Below are 11,017 nucleotides of genomic sequence, written 5' to 3'. Positions count from 1 at the left end.
AGAGAGAGAGAGAGAGAGAGAGAGAGAGAGAGAGAGAGAGGGGAGAGCACACCTTGATCTCTAAAACAGAAACTTTTCTGGATGGGCAGAAAGAAAGAATGTTGAGCTGGCCTCTAGAATGCCAGACCTACTCAAGGAGTCATAGAAGTGCCAGTGTACCCACTGTGCCTGAGTACTGCAAACTCCAGAAAAACAAAAATTATACCTGGTTTTGTTCACCATTGTAACACTAGCACAATTCCTTACCTAATGAATATTCACTGAGCATATTAATTAAAGAATACAGATGTCAAAAAAACTATTTCAAGATGTCATATTTTGACCAAGGAAATATGAAATACAGGAAGGACTGATAATCAATGAACACACGTGGGTATACTTGAAGCAATTATTTTCAGTTTCCCTTCTTTATGGACATGCCAGCACCAATTGTGATTAGTCAACATCTATATTTTTTAGGTAGTTTAATTATTTGAATTTTTCCCCTGGGTTAGGGTTTAAATGAGAAGGTAGTTTAGGGAAAATATTACTTTTTTATCAAAATATCTTATTTTATCAAAATAGCTTATTTTATCAACATGGATTATCAAATTTGTCAGACAAAGGTTTCTATAGTAATGTTTAATGGTTTTGAATGCTATTGTCACTCTTTCCAAATCTTCTGAAAACATTGTTTTTATACTTGATGGTGAGTATTAGATGAAAATAATTTTGAAACATTTTAGAAAATCTAGTTTCATTGTTAAAAATACTATATATATTCAAGATATGTGTTATTCTAGCCAATTTATCTCTTTTACTACATTTTGTGTTACAGTCTTCTTCAAAGGATACTTTGATATGTTCTCCATAACTCATAGAGGAAAGAACAGAAGCTCATAAAATACTTTCATTTAGTCAAGACATTTATTGAGCACCTATTATGTGCTGTACTCCTAGGTATAGTGGATAAAATGACGGCAAATGGCAACATGTTTTCAAGAGTCCAACATAGAATTATGTTAATCACTTAATTAAGGCGGGGTGCGATGGCTCATGCCTGTAATCCCAGCACTTTGGGAGGCCAAGGTGGGTGGATCACCCGAGGTCAGGAAATCAAGACCATCCTGGCTAACACAATGAAACCCCGTCTGTACTAAAAATACAGAAAATCAGCCAGGTGTGGTAGCATGTGCCTGTAATCCTAGCTACCGGGGAGGCTGAGGCAGGAGAATCACTTCAACCCTGAAGGCCGAGGTTTCAGTGAGCCAAGATCACCATTGCATTCCAGCCTGGGTGACAGAGTGAGACTCCATCTAAAATATATATATATAATTAAATTACTGATTCTATAATTACATACTAGAGGAAAGGAACATGTTCTAAACTTCTGCCTCAGAGAAGTTTGACCAAAGAACTGAGATATGAGGGATGAGCGGGAGTGCAGGAGAAAGTCATCCATGCAAAGAAAATAAGTTTTGAATAGGTCCTTTGACAGAAGGGAACATGGTGCACCATGAACAACTCCTTTGTAGATGGCATGAATGGAACCTCCGGGGTTACTCTTTGGCTACCTTACATGGCCTATGGCTATTGCCCTGCAAGTATTGCTCAAGGAATGACAGTAGTGCAAGGGGAGGATGGAATGACAGACAGGAGCTAGCCTATGCTGGGAATGTAAATCATTTTAAGTATTATTGCCCATTTCAGATTTTTAAATGGAAAAGTCACACAGATTTGGGAAAATCTCTCTAACTAAGGTGCAGAGAATAGAGTGGAGGAAGTACAAGGTGAAATAAGGGAGAGCAGGTAAGCAGTTAGAGTAGTTGTCCGGTTGAGAGAAGATGGTGACAATGAAGGTAGAGATAGCCTCATGGACTGACAAAGATAGTATCACTCTTAAACTTTATTTATTCCTACGTCCAAGCTAATGTATACTCCTCTCTACACAATCACTACCAGGTTATTATATATATATCCTCTTGAGCTCCTTCCAATGTTGATATAAACAAAAATCATATATAGGCTAGTATAATTAAGGAATAAAACACCTAGACTGGACTCAGAAAGTTTGGTTTTAAATCTACTACCACCTTGCATGGTTACGGGAAAGTCTCTTAACCAATTCATGTCTCGGTTTTCTCTTTTGTAAAATACTTAAAATAGTATCTACTTTAGAGAGTTATGAGAATTGAATAGAATAATGTACTTTTAGGATCTATAATAATATTTAGCAGTAAAAGCCCACTAATTAGATGTCCATGTTAATAAATGATGAAATTTGATTTGTAAAGCTACAAAACAAACATCTGAATCAATTGAGCATATTATTTTATGATCATTTCAGGATAAAGTGAATATTTTATAGTGTACTATATTGCAGCCTTTCTTTTCACATATTAAGATCCAAGGTACTTTCTTTCATTAAAAATTCTATTGTTCATTTTTTATTGTAGTGTTCGTGACATAAAATTTTGGTGTAGGATAAATACTGGGATACCAAATAACTTGTCTTAACTCTGGATAATTAATACTTTAACATATCTTTAAAAGTTAATTTATATTAATTATATTTAAAACTCTGACATCTATGAAATAGAATGTAAAACGAAGTTCAATTCACCTATAATAGAGAAATAAAGCTGATAACTTGAGAATAGTAAGATTATGGAGCTTTTTAATCCTCTAAAATTACTTTATTGCTTCTCATCTATAAGGTGAGAGCCACAGACAGAATATTGCCCAATTTTATGCCAATTGTTGTGGTATAAAATATATTCACTTTTTATTGAAGTATAATATTTCTTATTATTGTGATATATTTTTTGCCAAAGACATAAGAATTTGTGTATCATCCCAAGGGGAGACAATTCTTCATCCTTTCTCTTTAACATAATATAGGTTTTAAGGGCATTAGGATGACCAAAGTAGTGATAATAATAATTTCTGAAAAGCTAGTTCAATTATCCTCATCATTGAAAAATGCCATAAACATGTTTTATGTTGTCACATTTCTAAAATACAGAATGTTGTATGTGTTTTTAAATTTTGTGAAATAGTAAATTTAAGCATAATCTAGCATTCTATTTATAGTGTTGGGTACTCATTTTACTTTTTAATACTAAAGGAAACAAAAATTCTGGCCATATTATTGCTGCCTCAAGTCATAAGTTTTATTTACGGCCATTCATTTGCAATGAACAAAGATAATTCTTAATGTCTCTTTTATTCCTTAAAAGATCGATAATTACTGATGATGAAATATAGAATGATTTAAGGTTTAAGAAATATAGGAATTCCCTTTCCTATAATTTATATTTATGTATTTATTTATTTATTGTTTCAAAAGAATTTACCATGTGCCTTTTAAATGACAGTGAAATGCACTCCACCAAATTCTGAGGGTAAAGTGTTTAAAGAAAATAACCCTTGTCCCTACACAGAATGCTTTCAAAAGTATGAAAGTATAATGTGCACAAGTAATTTATTACGCACATAGTGCATATGGGAAAAAGATCAAAAGATAACTTGGACTGGTAGTTAGGTGACACATCACAAAAGGCCATATACAAGATATTAGCTCTAACATAGATTAAAGGCAGTCAATGAGAAAAAAATTTCAACAAAGAAGAATGATGTTCATACTTTTCTGTGTTCAAAAGATCATTTTTGCAGTAGCATGGAGGATTAGATTGCTCTGCAATAGTGTAGAAGATGGTGGAAACTGGAGCAGGAGTACCAGGAAAGAGAGATAATGAAAATCCTAACTAAACAGTGATGGTGAGAAAGTGAAGTAAGGAGAGATATAAAATATATTTAGTAGGAAAAAATATAGTTTATTATCAAGAGAAAAAGAAAAAATGATGTGTGTAGTGAATCCTAGGTTTTTGACTTGGGCAACCAAGTAGATAATGTAGCCAAACAGTAAGAGGGAACCAGGAGGAGGAACAGATTTGTGTGGGATGGAAAGATATGTTCATTTGAATTAAAATGAAAATATCATGTTGTGGCTATATTAAATGAGGTTGCCTTTTATAAAAGTAGTTCTGTGGTTCCCTGTGTTAGTCACAGTACATTTATTTATTCAACAAGAGTTCCTGAGTAATAGCAATGCCAAAGCAGAGTAATGGATAGGGGTGGATAATACAATAATGAATATGTATGGTCCCTGCTTTTAAAAAGTTTGAGTATGAGAGTGGAAATAAGCTCCACAAATAATCAGTATTTATCATTAGAGATGTCCAAACCAATTGTATGAGAATTCAGGTAAGAAAGAATTTATTTGGTGACAAGTTTAAGGAAATACACTTTTTTTATTAAAATAGGTTTTAAATTATACCTGAAAGATAGAAAGAAGAAACAGAATTTTGATAGGTTAAAAAAATATATATATATATATGGGAAGGACATGCTAAAAGAGGGAAGAGAACGGGCACATGATGCAGGGAAGGCGAACTACATAGAAACATCTAGTGGTTACCCAGTTTGACCAAAGTGGAAATTATACTTAGAGTAATGATGAGTATTAGTATTGGAAACCAAACTTGATCTTGAAAGAGGTCAGTGAATCAGGATTCGGCTTGGTAGCAGTGAGAATCTACTGAGAGTTTCTGAGAAGGGGGGATGAATGACCTATCAGAGCTGTTCTTACTAACATTAATTTTGAAGCTGATTTACAAAGAGACCATTTAAGGGACTCCAGCTAGTATAGGAAAGAGAAAAGAGAAAGACCAATTTATGGGTCTTGTTAGGTTGTTAGAATTCACAGAAATGAAATAAAAAAAGACACAATGGTGTCAAACCAATATTACCGAATGTATCCTAGTGACATTAACTAAAATTAGGAGGACAGAAAGTTTTTTTGTTGAAAATAGTGAGATAAGCCATGGATGAATTTCACTGGTCACTCAAGTGGTGTTGTACAACAACCTTTTGCAAACAAGAAACAAAAGTCAAAAAAGAGTTTAGGCCTGGATTTATATGTTTGTGGGATTATGAAAATCAGAAAAAAAAAGGTATCCATTGTGGGAATAATGATTCAGTCTTTATGATATATATTCTGAATCATCTATTTATAATGTTTTCCCTGTTTCAGGTGACTAAACTCTAGGTACAGAGATTCTTTGTTTCCCAAGCACCTAAAACATAATGTTTGATCAGGCTCTTTTGGTTTCAAGGAACAAAGTCATTTAAACAAGCTCAAGTAACAGAGACTTAACATAAGGCTCAGTGAGAGAGATGAGACATACAGAAATAGCTGAGTAAGATCCAGAGTAGAATCAGGACATGTGGGGATTGGAACTAGATTCAAAGCAGCACTAGGAACATCAGAAGCAAAAATTCATGATTCTTCAATGAACATGGTCCCACTAGTTTCATTTCAGTGCCTCCTTTTGGAGTCTTTATTTTTCTGTTTCTCTTACAAACTGATTTTACAATTTTCTTCCTTTTTATTACCTTAGCTACCCTGCTTATTGATAATTTCTGTGTTCTCATAACTTCTTCTTTAGCATGAGCCATCATGACCCTGGAATTTATGGTATCTGCATCCTTTCATTTCTAGCTCCCTCTGATACCTGCCTAATTTTCTCTGTGGATACTCATATCTGCTCCATAGTGTACAATGTTATTGGTCCAATTCATCTCAGTTTTTGCAGAACTTTTCAGGCCTATTCACCCTGTAGACTGCCTGATCAATCAATAAATCCTCTGACTTGAATCAGCTGCCCACCGTTTGTCCAGTTAAAAGAAGCCATCTAAGCAGGAGGTCTTATAATAGAAAATATACCACTTAGTGTTAAAGTAAAATAGTTCCTCATTATTGTATTTTAAATATTTAAAAAATATATAGCCAGCTGTTTCTTGTTAGTATAATATCTTCTATGATCATGTTGAACTTATAAAGTTAAATTGAATGCAACAGGTGGTAACATTTGGCTTGATGTCAACTTGCAAATCACAGAACAGTGTCTAAAATGTAGAGATTGGCTTCACTTTATGGCATGTTCTATAAATATTCTTCAGTTATTTTATCAGTATTGTTTTCTTTTTCCAATTCCAGTGTATATACTTCAAGTCAGGGAGTGTGTTTTTAATTCATGTTATATCCTCTCACAAAGTTTAATAATATTGAGGTAGACAATTACAGGTATGTTGTTGGATACTGGTTGATTTCAGGTTTTATAAATTCGTATTTCTCAATTTAAAGTTTAAGAGATTTAATATTTATGTGGATATATATGGGTACAATCAGGCACACATATGCAGTCACACATATTATTAAATACCTGTCAATTATAACTAATATATTTTGCCCCCAAATCTACATAAATGACAAAGGAATTGTTTTAGGGCAATTTTATAATCAAGCACCTATATATAATTGCTCTTTCTTATCTTATACTGTTTGGCATTTGAATTTTTAAATATACCCTATAAAAATATTAAGGTATACATAATGGAATTAGAACAAGATCCTTTGGACCTTTCAGTTGACTCATTCTTATTGCATGAAATGATCTAAATATGTTTATCATTATCTGTTTTATTTTTCATTTAGCTAATGTTAGCTTACATCTAAACTCTTAAAGGCTAATAGTGCACTCATAAAAAGAGCCTGACTCACTGTTTACTTTTAATATGTATATATGGATACTGAAGATTAGAATCCAATTTCTGTGTCATTAAAACATATAATTACTTTTCCTACTTTTCTTTGTATTACCAATACAGTCAAAAAAGAATAAATAAATGAATTTTAAATGAGAAAAGTTTATATTTTAAATCATTACAGTGACCACTCAGAAATAGCTTTTTTATTCATAAAGAATCACAAGGATGTTGTATCAAAGAAACAATAATCAAAGATGGTAAGTATTTATTATTCAACATGTACTTGGGCACCTTTGTGATCAAGTAGCATGCAGTCATTGGTAATACCAAAACAAGTAAGACCAATTTACTGCCTTTCAAACGTTTACAATCTATGTGAAGAAGATGGAACTGCCAACAAATAAAGTAAATAAAGTGTTATAAGATCCACTTGGAAGTTCAACATGTAAAAAAAAATTAGTCTTCAACTCAATGTGCATGAAACATGATTTTGCTTTTTCTGTAATTCAAAGATTTTCTATTTTGGCTCCCCTTTTGCTGAATATTAGAAACTTAATCTCAGAATTTCAGTCCATTTAGGATAACCTCAGAAAAAAATTTGGGTTTCCTCAGTCAATGCTGGGTTTGCTTTGTCAACTCAGAGTCTATCTTCCCAGTGATCCTTGAAATTAGATCTATGTTCCAAGGGATTCCTCTATGCTCAAATATAGTTGAGTAAGAAACAGTAGGAAATGGAAAGAGGATGAACTGATTAATGGTTGTCATCATATAGTCATACTGGTTTCTGCTAAAAATGTCCATATTCTCATTGGTTCTCTGGTTATTGGTCCACGTAAGTTGCTGTTTTCCTTCCTTAGTCCTACTTAAACCATAATCTAGACAACTAGATCTCAGGTATGTGTGAGATCTTCCAAAGCATATAACAAACACTTGATTTTCCCTCATACCATACTGGGTACAAGAGAACACTGGAGCCTGTCTCAGGTACCTCTGCTCAGCCACTGCATTTTTGATCATGTGTTACATGGCAATAGAAAACACAGTTAAAAACATTCTGGTCCAAAATGAGGAAAATGGAAGCAGTTTTAAATCCAGTTGGGAGAACTCCATTAGGTTTCAAGGCCTGGGAACATCTTCTGTAGCTTTACACTGTGTCCTCTGGATCTTGGCTTTGAGTCATCCTTTCTTTTTCATAAAAGGTAGCATGTGTTTGTTGATGAGTAGTTTTAATAGTCCCTGCTTCGTGCCTGGATAAATTCAGGGTTAAGAGAGTCTCCTTCTTCTTCATATTGTCTCTGTCCCTTTCAGTCTCAGCTGTCAGTTCTTCTCATGAATTATTCCCAACTACCTTGTGGGCTTTTTGTGGATTTCACAGTTCATTCCATTAGACAAAAGTCATCCACAGATTTTCTGAGATAATTCTTTCTCTATTTTTGGCTTCTGCTGACATGGATGAGGGATGATGTCAATAAGCTTCCTCGAGGCTCTCTGGTTTGATTGAGGTTTGATTGAGAAGAGTTATGATAAATACCTTTAATTTCTTGTATTTAACACTCTGCCCTTTTGTTTTTTCTGAGGTTGCAGCAAAAAGTTGTACAGTCACATCCTGAGTTTCTCTCTGTGGCATACTTTCAGAAGCAATCTCTTAATTATTGCATATTTTGCCATCCATATAGGCTGAGAATTTCCCAAATCATCAAGTATGGTTCCTTTTAATTGAACAGTACTTTCCTCAGTTTATCTGCCTTCTCACATTTTACTATAAGCAGAGAAAAGAACCCAGGCTTCACCTTCAACACTTTGCTTAGAAATCTCCTCAACCCAATATCCAAGTTCATTATTTATAAGGTCTGCTTTCTACATTTAGCAAATTTTTTCTAAGCTTTCTGCTATTATACAGCAAGGATCTCCCTTCCTCCAGTTTCCAATAATAAATTCCTCATTTCCTTCTGAACACCAACCAGCAGGATTTTTAAAATTTTTTTTTATAGATTCAAGGGGTTACACCTGCAGTTTTTGTTACATGGATATATTGTGTAGTGGTGGCACTGGGCTTCTAGTGTACCCATCACTGGAATAGTGAACATTATACTTTGTAGGTAATTTTTCAGACCTCATCCGTCTCTGATGCTTTTCCCTTTTGGAATCTCCGGTGTCTATTATTTCCCTCTCTCTGTTCATGCATGCCCATTATTTAGCTCCCACTTATAAGTGACAACATGCTGTACTTGATTTTCTGTTTCTGAGTTATTTCAGGTGGTTAAATCAAAGTTTTAAGATCTGGGGTCCTACAACATAGAAGGGTACCATTCCTTTAAAATTAACATAGAATTTGTGTATGTGTGCTTTTTTCTTTTTCTGGTGAAGATTTTATATTGTTTATTACATTATTAAGGGTTTCCATTTGTGGTACTTTACAAGTATGATCATAATGTTTTGTACCTTATCCCATAAGGAGGTGAAATCTATTCCCCCACCTCTTAAATCTAGGCTGTCCTTGTGAGTTTCTCTAGCAGAAGTAACACTAAGTTCCAGAATCTAGGTCTCCAGAGGATTTATGCATCCTTCCTAAACTCTCAGGGAACTCCGAAAGCATCGTGTTGAGAAGAAGCCATAGGTAGAAAGTGCAGTCAGTCACTCCATTCTTTCAGCCATTCTAGTTGATGACCCAAACATGTGAGTGATACCAGCTGGCTGCACCTGCATAAAGCCCAGGTGAGATTAGCAGAAGAAACACCCAGTCAACCTACAGACATGTGAGAAATTATAAATCAGTGTTGTTTCAAGCCGCTAAGCTTTAGGTTATGGTATATGATGTTGCAATAGATATAAAAAATATATTACCCCATAAAAAGCTGACTTGGGGCAAAAGCAAATTCTCCTCCAAAACTTTCCCTTTTACTGCTGGGTCTTTTGACAGAAGTGTTAAGAAGGAGACATTTTAAATCAACACTTTAATGACATTTTCTTCTACTCCATGAGTCAAAAGGAGATAATATTCATCCTCTGAAAAAATTAATTGTTTTACAATAATGCTATAATTAAAATGTTTTAAATTCATTTATATTATACAAAAATGATATATAGACTTGGTTTTCCTTCAAAGAAGTCAAAATTTCCAGGATCATTTTATCAGTACACAAGCTTACAGGCTTGAATCCATCATTGGAATTTCTTGACCATTGTGTCAGGTCATTCTTGTGTTGCTTTAAAGGAATACCTGAGACCGAGTAACTTATAAAGAAAAGAGGTTTAACTGGCTCATGGTTATGCAAGCCGTATAAGTATGGGGCTGGCACCTGCTCAGCTTCTAGAGAGACCTCAAGGAATTGTTATAGCAGAGAGCAAAGCAGGAGCAGAAAGGTCACATGACAAGAGCAAGAGGAAGAGAGAGGGTTGGGGGAGGTGCCATATGCTTTTAAACAACCACATCTCATGAGAACTCACTCACTGTAGCAAAAATAGCACAAGCAAGCCATGAGGCACAAGAAAGTCATGAGGAATTCATCCCCATGACCCAGACACCTCCCACTAGGCCCCACCTCCAATACTGTGTAGTATATGAGATTTGGGTGGGATAAATATCCAAAACATATCGACCATCTTAATATAAATATACAGAATCTCCAATTTACACTTTTAAATGTTATCATAAGGGAGGATTCTTTCTCTAAGAAATTAATCTGTTTATGTTCACCATGTCTTGACTCAAAAATAATTACGATGTATCTATATCTTCTACTCTACATCTTTTTTTATTTACCCTGTATCATATCCTTAGTATAATAATGATGAAAGAAATAATTAGTATTTAGGCTGGGTGTGGTGGCTCACGCCTGTAATCCCAGCATTTTGGGAGGTTGAGGTGGGCAGATCACTTGACATTAGGAATTTGAGAGCGACCTGGCCAACATAGTGAAACCCCCTCTCTACTAAAAATACAGAAAAAATTAGCCAGGCGTGATGGTGTGCGCCCGTAATCCCAGCTATTCAGCAGGCTGAGGCAGAAGAATTGCTTGAACCAAGGAGGTGGAAGTTGCAGTGAGCCAAGATCACACTACTACACTCCAGTCTGGGTGACAGAGCGAGACTCCATCTCAAAATAATAATAATAATAATAAGTATTTAATAGTATTTAATCAAAATGAGGTCCACACCTTAAAATCAAATTTGTTATTTCTTTCCAAAAGATTGTTTTATATTTCACCATGACATTTGAAAATTCCTACTATCAGCATGTTCACAATCTTAGTCTATCAAGTCTTCACTTCATTCTCATTTATTTGTAGACACAAAGAAAAATTTGAATAATTCCAGACCTATTATATTTTACTAACTCTCTAAAGTATATTTATTTAAATATCGCTGGATTGGATTAAACTGTATTTTAATCCCATTAACTATAACTAGGAGAAATTGGAACATT

Source organism: Rhinopithecus bieti, unplaced genomic scaffold, assembly GCF_001698545.2.
Source record: "Rhinopithecus bieti isolate Rb0 unplaced genomic scaffold, ASM169854v2 scaffold_33326, whole genome shotgun sequence".
Classification (NCBI taxonomy): Eukaryota; Metazoa; Chordata; class Mammalia; order Primates; family Cercopithecidae; genus Rhinopithecus; species Rhinopithecus bieti.
Note: the sequence above shows the minus strand (reverse complement) of the source record.